An 8,862-nucleotide genomic window follows, 5' to 3' on the forward strand; every position below is an offset into this window, starting at 1 on the left:
CCGCCCCCACCTCCTCCTCCACCTCCTCCTCCACCTCCTCCTCACTCACCCCCCTCCGCCCCCACCTCCTCCTCACTCACCCCCCATCCGCCCCCACCTCCTCCTCACTCACCCCCCTCCGCCCCCACCTCCTCCTCACTCACCCCCCTCCGCCCCCACCTCCTCCTCACTCACCCCCCTCCGCCCCCACCTCCTCCTCACTCACCCCCCTCCCGCCCCACCTCCTCCTCACTCACCCGTCGCCCCCCACCTCCTCCTCACTCACCCCCCCCCCCCCACCTCCTCCTCACTCACCCCCCCCGCCCCCACCCTCCTCCTCACTCACCCCCCCGCCCCCACCTCCTCATCCCCCCCCGCCCCCACCTCCTCATCCCCCCCCGCCCCCACCTCCTCATCCCCCCCGCCCCCACCTCCTCACTCCCCCCCGCCCCCACCTCCTCACTCCCCCCCGCCCCCACCTCCTCACTCCCCCCCGCCCCCACCTCCTCCTCACTCTCCCCCCCGCCCCCACCTCCTCCTCACTCTCCCCCGCCCCCTCCTCCTCTCACTCTCCCCCCCCTCCTCCTCTCACTCTACCCCCCTTCTCCTCTCACTCTAACCCCCCTTCTCCTCTCACTCTCCCCCCCCTTCTCCTCTCACTCTCCCCCCCCCTTCTCCTCTCACTCTCCCCCCCCTTCTCCTCTCACTCTCCCCCCCCTTCTCCTCTCACTCTCCCCCCCCTTCTCCTCTCACTCTCCCCCCCCTTCTCCTCTCACTCTCCCCCCCTTCTCCTCTCACTCTCCCCCCCCTTCTCCTCTCACTCTCCCCCCCCTTCTCCTCTCACTCTCCCCCCCCCTCCTCCTCACTCTCCCCCCCCCCTCCTCCTCACTCTCCCCCCCCCCTCCTCCTCACTCTCCCCACCCCCTCCACCTCACTCTCCCCCCCCCCTCCTCCTCACTCTCCCCCCCTCCTCCTCACTCTCCCCCCCCCACCTCCTCCTCATTCCCCCCCCCGACCCCTCCTCCTCCTCACTCCCCCCCCGCCCCCACCTCCTCCTCACTCCCCCCCCGCCCCCACCTCCTCCTCACTCCCCCACCGCCCTCACCTCCTCCTCCTCACTCCCCCCCCGCCCCCACCTCCTCCTCACCCCCCCCCCCGCCCCCACCTCCTCCTCACCCCCCCCCCGCCCCCACCTCCTCCTCACCCCCCCCGCCCCCACCTCCTCCTCACCCCCCCTGCCCCCACCTCCTCCTCACTCCCCCCCCGCCCCCACCTCCTCCTCACTCCCCCCCGCCCCCACCTCCTCACTCCCCCCCAGCCCCCACCTCCTCCTCACTCCCCCCCCCGCCCCCACCTCCTCACTCCCCCCGGCCCCCACCTCCTCCTCACTCCCCCCCGCCCCCACCTCCTCCTCCTCACTCCCCCCCGGCCCCCACCTCCTCCTCACTCCCCCCCCCCCCCGCCCCCCACCTCCTCCTCACTCCCCCCCCCGCCCCCCACCTCCTCCTCACTCCCCCCCGCCCCCACCTCCTCCTCACTCCCCCCCGTCTCCCCCTCCTCCTCACTCCCCCCCGTCTCCCCCTCCTCCTCACTCCCCCCCGCCCCCCCTCCTCCTCACTCCCCCCCGCCCCCCCCTCCTCTTCACTCCCCCCCGCCCCCCCTCCTCCTCACTCCCCCCCGCCCCCCCCTCCTCTTCACTCCCCCCCGCCCCCCCCTCCTCCTCACCCCCCCCCCCCGCCCCCCCCACCTCCTCACTCCCCCCCGCCCCCCCTCCTCCTCACTCCCCCCCGCCCCCCCTCTTCCTCACTCCCCCCCGCCCCTCCTCTTCCTCACTCCCCCCCCCCGCCCCCCCCACCTCCTCACTCCCCCCCGCCCCCACCTCCTCCTCACTCCCCCCCGCCCCCACCTCCTCCTCACTCCCCCCCCGCCCCCACCTCCTCCTCACTCCCCCCCCGCCCCCACCTCCTCCTCACTCCCCCCCCGCCCCCACCTCCTCCTCACTCCCCCCCCGCCCCCACCTCCTCCTCACTCCCCCCCCGCCCCCACCTCCTCCCCACTCCCCCCCCCGCCCCACCTCCTCCTCACTCCCCCCCGCCCCACCTCCTCCTCACTCACCCCCCCCGCCCCACCTCCTCCTCACTCAACCCCCCCGCCCCCACCTCCTCCTCCACCTCCTCCCCCACCTCCTCCTCACTCAGCCCCCTCCGCCCCCACCTCCTCCTCACTCAGCCCCCTCCGCCCCCACCTCCTCCTCACTCACCCCCCTCCGCCCCCACCTCCTCCTCACTCACCCCCCTCCGCCCCCACCTCCTCCTCACTCACCCCCCCACCTCCTCCTCACTCACCCCCCCACCTCCTCCTCACTCACCCCCCCACCTCCTCCTCACTCACCCCCCCACCTCCTCCTCACTCACCCCCCCACCTCCTCCTCACTCACCCCCCCACCTCCTCCTCACTCACCCCCCCACCTCCTCCTCACTCACCCCCCCACCTCCTCCTCACTCACCCCCCCACCTCCTCCTCACTCACCCCCCCACCTCCTCCTCACTCACCCCCCCACCTCCTCCTCACTCACCCCCCCCGCCCCCACCTCCTCATCCCCCCCGCCCCCACCTCCTCATCCCCCCCGCCCCCACCTCCTCATCCCCCCCGCCCCCACCTCCTCATCCCCCCCTGCCCCCACCTCCTCATTCCCCCCCGCCCCCACCTCCTCCTCACTCACCCCCCCGCCCCCACCTCCTCCTCACTCTCCCCCCCCCCCCCACCTCCTCCTCACTCTCCCCCCCCCTCCTCCTCTCACTCTCCCCCCCCCTTCTCCTCTCACTCTCCCCCCCCCTTCTCCTCTCACTCTCCCCCCCCCTTCTCCTCTCACTCTCCCCCCCCTTCTCCTCTCACTCTCCCCCCCCTTCTCCTCTCACTCTCCCCCCCCCTCCTCCTCTCACTCTCCCCCCCCCTTCTCCTCTCACTCTCCCCCCCCCTTCTCCTCTCACTCTCCCCCCCCCTTCTCCTCTCACTCTCCCCCCCCTTCTCCTCTCACTCTCCCCCCCCCTTCTCCTCTCACTCTCCCCCCCCCTCCTCCTCCTCACTCCCCCCCCGCCCCCACCTCCTCCTCACTCCCCCCCCGCCCCCACCTCCTCCTCACTCCCCCCCCGCCCCCACCTCCTCCTCACTCCCCCCCGCCCCCACCTCCTCCTCACTCCCCCCCGCCCCACCTCCTCCTCACTCCCCCCCCGCCCCACCTCCTCCTCACTCACCCCCCCCCCGCCCCACCTCCTCCTCACTCAACCCCCCCGCCCCCACCTCCTCCTCCACCTCCTCCTCACTCAACCCCCCCGCCCCCACCTCCTCCTCCACCTCCTCCTCACTCACCCCCCTCCGCCCCCACCTCCTCCTCACTCACCCCCTCCGCCCCCACCTCCTCCTCACTCACCCCCCTCCGCCCCCACCTCCTCCTCACTCACCCCCCTCCGCCCCCACCTCCTCCTCACTCACCCCCCTCCGCCCCCACCTCCTCCTCACTCACCCCCCCACCTCCTCCTCACTCACCCCCCCCGCCCCCACCTCCTCCTCACTCACCCCCCCACCTCCTCCTCACTCACCCCCCCCGCCCCCACCTCCTCCTCACTCACCCCCCCGCCCCCACCTCCTCCTCACTCACCCCCCCCGCCCCCACCTCCTCATCCCCCCCCGCCCCCACCTCCTCCTCACTCACCCCCCCCGCCCCCACCTCCTCATCCCCCCCCGCCCCCACCTCCTCACTCCCCCCCGCCCCACCTCCTCACTCCCCCCCGCCCCCACCTCCTCCTCACTCCCCCCCGCCCCCACCTCCTCCTCACTCTCCCCCCCGCCCCCACCCCTCCTCACTCTCCCCCCCCTCCTCCTCCTCACTCTACCCCCCCTTCTCCTCTCACTCTACCCCCCCTTCTCCTCTCACTCTCCCCCCCCTTCTCCTCTCACTCTCCCCCCCCCTTCTCCTCTCACTCTCCCCCCCCCTTCTCCTCTCACTCTCCCCCCCCCTTCTCCTCTCACTCTCCCCCCCCCTTCTCCTCTCACTCTCCCCCCCCCCTTCTCCTCTCACTCTCCCCCCCCCTTCTCCTCTCACTCTCCCCCCCCTTCTCCTCTCACTCTCCCCCCCCCCTTCTCCTCTCACTCTCCCCCCCTTCTCCTCTCACTCTCCCCCCCCTTCTCCTCTCACTCTCCCCCCCCCTTCTCCTCTCACTCTCCCCCCCCCTTCTCCTCTCACTCTCCCCCCCCCTCCTCCTCACTCTCCCCCCCCTCCTCCTCACTCTCCCCCCCCCTCCTCCTCACTCTCCCCCCCTCCTCCTCACTCTCCCCCCCTCCTCCTCACTCTCCCCCCTCCCCTTCTCCTCACTCCCCCCCCCTCCCTTATCCTCACTCTCTCCCCCTCCCTTATCCTCACTCTCCCCCCCCCTCCCCTTATCCTCACTCTCCCCCCCCCTCCCCTTATCCTCACTCTCCCCCCCCCTCCCCATATCCTCACTCTCCCCCCCCTCCCCTTATCCTCACTCTCCCCCCCCCTCCCCTTATCCTCACTCTCCCCCCCCTCCCCTTCTCCTCACTCTCCCCCCCCTCCCCTTCTCCTCACTCTCCCCCCCCTTCTCCTCACTCTCCCCCCCCCTTCTCCTCACTCTCCCCCCCTTCTCCTCACTCTCCCCCCCCTCCTCCTCACTCTCCCCCCCCTCCTCCTCCTCACTCTCCCCCCTCCCTTCTCCTCACTCTCTCCCCCCTCCCCTTATCCTCACTCTCCCCCCTCCCCTTATCCTCACACTCCCCCCCCCCCTTCTCCTCACTCTCTCCCCCCCCCCTCCTCCTCACTCTCCCCCCCCCCTCCTCCTCACTCTCCCCCCCCCCTCCTCCTCACTCTCTCCCCCCCCCTTCTCCTCACTCTCTCCCCCCCCTTCTCCTCACTCTCCCCCCCCTCCCCTTCTCCTCACTCTCCCCCCCCTCCCCTTCTCCTCACTCTCCCCCCCCCCCTTCTCCTCACTCTCCCCCCCCCCTTCTCCTCACTCTCCCCCCCTTCTCCTCACTCTCCCCCCCCCTCCTCCTCACTCTCCCCCCCTCCTCCTCCTCACTCTCCCCCCTCCCTTCTCCTCACTCTCTCCCCCCTCCCCTTATCCTCACTCTCCCCCCTCCCCTTATCCTCACACTCCCCCCCCTTCTCCTCACTCTCTCCCCCCCCCTCCTCCTCACTCTCCCCCCCCCTCCTCCTCACTCTCTCCCCCCCCCTTCTCCTCACTCTCTCCCCCCCCCTTCTCCTCACTCCCCCCCCCCTCCCTTCTCCTCACTCTCTCCCCCCCCCTTCTCCTCACTCCCCCCCCCCTCCCTTCTCCTCACTCCCCCCCCCTCCCTTCTCCTCACTCCCCCCCCCCTCCCTTCTCCTCACTCCCCCCCCCCCCTCCACGCCCTCAGTGCGGGGCCGATGTCAGACGGGGAACAATGTCGGGGAAGCCGAGTAAAGGGGGTTAGAGCCGGGAGGCTCACCGGGATCGGCGGATGTTGAGTTCCAGGAGAGCGGCTGGATAATGGGAGTCCGCTCCCTCTCACCTGGCGGGCGGGCGGGGTGGGTGGATCTCTCTCCCCTCACTCTCTCTCTCTCTCTCTGGGATCGGCTCCGCTTCTCTAATTCTGGCCGCTCCCGCCCGGCGCAACGATAATCTCGCGAGAACAACCCAGAGCCACAACGCATCGGGGGGGAGGGGCTGCTTAAAGGGGCAGGCACACCCCTCTCGAGGAGCGGTTAAAGGGGCAGGCACACCCCTCTCGAGGAGCGGTTAAAGGGGCAGGCACACCCCTCTCGAGGAGCGGTTAAAGGGGCAGGCACACCCCTGTTGGGGAGCGTTTAAAGGGGCAGACACACCCCTCTCGAGGAGCGGTTAAAGGGGCAGGCACACCCCTATCGAGGAGCGGTTAAAGGGGCAGGCACACCCCTCTCGAGGAGTGGTTAAAGGGGCAGGCATACCCCTATCGAGGAGCGGTTAAAGGGGCAGGCACACCCCTCTTGAGGAGCGGTTAAAGGGGCACGCACACCCTTCTCAAGGAGCGGTTAAAGGGGCAGGCACACCCCTCTTGAGGAGCGGTTAAAGGGGCAGGCACACCCCTCTTGAGGAGCGGTTAAAGGGGCAGGCACACCCCTGTCAAGGAGGGGTTGAAGGGGCAGGCACACCCCTGTCGGGAAGCGGTTAAAGGGGCAGGCAAACCCCTCTCGAGGTGCGGTTCAAGGGGCAGGCACACCCCTCTCGAGGAGCGGTTAAAGGGGTAGGCACACCCCTCTCGAGGAGTGGTTAAAGGGGTAGGCACACCCCTCTCAGGGAGCGGTTGAAGGGGCAGACTCACCCCTCTCGGGGACCGGTTGAAGTGGCAGACACACCCCTCTCAGGGAGTGGTTGAAGGGGAAGGCTCACCCCTCTCGGGGACCGGTTGAAGTGGCAGACACACCCATCTCAGGGAGCAGTTGAAGGGGCAGGCACATGCCTTTTGGGGCATAGTTAATAGGGGAAGCACATCTCTCTCAGACCATATGAACATACAAATTAGGAGCAGGAGTCGGCCACTCTGCCCTTAAGTTTATTCCACCATTCAATAAGATCATGATGTGGAGATGTCAGCGTGGTTCTGGGGGTTCACAGTAAGAACTCTCATAACACCAGGTTAAAGTCCAACAGGTTTAATTAGGTATCACGAGCTTTCAGAGTGTTGCTCCTTCATCAGCTCGTGAGACATCTTAATAAGATCATGGCTGATCTGATTGTAACCTCAACCCCACATTCCTGCCAACCCCCAGTAACTTTTCACTCCCTTATTAATCAAGAATCTATTCAGCTCTGCCTTAAAAATATTCAAAGATTCTGCTTCCACTGCTTCCACTGCCTTTTCAGGAAGCAAGTTCCAAAGGCTAACAATCCTCAGAGAAAAAAATCTCATCTCTGTCTTAAATGAGCGACCCTTTACTTTTAAACCGTGATCCCTAGTTCTAAATTCTCTAACAAGAGGAAATGTCCTCTCCACATCCACCCTTTCAATACCCCTCAGGATCTTAAAGGTTTTGATCTAGTCACTTCTTACTCTTCTAAACTCCAGTGGAGTTTAGTCTAAACTGTTCAACCTTTCCTCATGAAACAATCCACCCATTCCTGGTATTTGTCCAGGAAACATTCTCTAATCTGCTTCTAATGCATTTACATCTGTATTAAATAAAGAGACCAATACTGTGCACAATACTCCAGATGTGGTCTCATCAAAGCCCTGTATAACTGAAGCATATCCTCCTGATTTTGCAATGAATTGCCCTCACAATAAACTGTACTAACTATTCTATTAGTTTTCCTAATTACTTGCGGTACCTGTATACTAGCCTTTTGCGATTCATTCATTAAGGCACCCAGATCCCCCTAAATAAGATCAAAGAATAGTACAGCAAAGGAATAGGCCTTTCGGACCTCCTAGCCTGTGCCGATCATGATGCCCTAACTAAAAAAAAACCTTCTGCCCTTACTCAGTCCGTATCCCTCTATTCCCTCCCTATTCATGTACCCATCCAGGTGCCTCTTAAATGTTACTAATGTGCCTGCTTCCACCACCTCCTCTGGCAGCGCGTTCCAGGCACGCACCACTTTCTGCATGAAAATCTTCCCCCGCACATCTCCCTTAAACTTTCCCCCTCTCACCTTGAACTTGTGCCCCCTTGAGAATCTCAGATCTCCGCAATCTCTCACCAATTAGATAATAAGGTTTTTTTATCTTTCCTGCCAACATGGACAATTAATTAGATAAAATTTATTTTTAATTTTTCCTGCCAAAATGGACAATTTTATAGTTTCCCACGTTATACTCCATTTGTCAGAACTTTGGCCACTCACTTAACCTATCTATATGCCTTTGTAAATGCCCTATGTCTTACCCATGTTTGTGTCATCAACAAATTTAGCAACCATAGCTTCAGTCACGTTATCCAAGTCATTTATATAAACTGTAAAAAGTTGAGGCCCCACCATTGATCTCTGTACCACACCACTCTTCACATCCTGCCAACCAGAAAAAGAGTAAGAAGTCTCACAACACCAGGTTAAAGTCCAACAGGTTTATTTGGTAGCAAATACCATAAGCTTTCGGAGCGCTGCTCCTTCGTCAGATGGAGTGGAAATGTGCTCTCAAACAGTGCACAGAGACACAAAATCAAGTTACAGAATACTAATTAGAATGCGAATCCCTACAACCAGCCAGGTCTTAAAGGTACAGACAATGTGGGTGGAGGGAGCATTAAACACAGGTTAAAGAGATGTGTATTGTCTCCAGACAGAACAGCTAGTGAGATTCATGGTACATGTGAGGCATGTGAGGCATAGTGAGGCATGGTACATTGGGGAAGCCATGCAGACGCTACGACAACGGATGAATGAACACCGCTCGACAATCACCAGGCAAGACTGTTCTCTTCCTGTGGGGGAGCACTTCAGTAGTCACGGGCATTCAGCCTTGGATCTTCAGGTAAGCGTTCTCCAAGGCGGCCTTCACGACACACGACAGCGCAGAGTCACTGAGCAGAAACTGATAGCCAAGTTCCGCACACATGAGGACGGCCTAAACCGGGATGTTGGATTTATGTCACATTATCAGTAACCCCCACAGCTTGCCTCCTGGACTTGCAGAATAGAATAGAAACCCTACAGTGCAGAAGGAGGCCATTCGGCCCATCGAGTCTGCACCGACCACAATCCCACCCAGGCCCTACCCCCACATATTTACCCGCTAATCCCTCTAACCTACGCATCAGGACTCTAAGGGGCAATTTTTAACCTGGCCAATCAACCTAACCCGCACATCTTTGGACTGTGGGAGGAAACCGGAGCACCCGGAGGAAACCCA

General features: G+C 63.7%; 1 protein-coding gene across 4 annotated transcripts in view; it reads right to left on the reverse strand.

The window, feature by feature from the left end:
* LOC144491407 (septin-2) overlaps positions 1–5,640 on the reverse strand; it is a 94,062-nt gene extending 88,422 nt beyond the window's left edge. For 2 of the 4 annotated variants that reach the window (XM_078209194.1, XM_078209192.1), the window contains exon 1: positions 5,482–5,640. The gene's annotated coding sequence lies outside the window, so the exon portion shown is untranslated. The remainder of the gene's footprint in view (positions 1–5,481) is intronic. The other 2 variants (XM_078209193.1, XM_078209195.1) reach the window with 2 other exon arrangements.
* Between the last annotated feature and the right edge of the window lie 3,222 nt (positions 5,641–8,862).

The sequence above is a fragment of the Mustelus asterias genome, chromosome 3, assembly GCF_964213995.1.
Source record: "Mustelus asterias chromosome 3, sMusAst1.hap1.1, whole genome shotgun sequence".
Taxonomy (NCBI): Eukaryota; Metazoa; Chordata; class Chondrichthyes; order Carcharhiniformes; family Triakidae; genus Mustelus; species Mustelus asterias.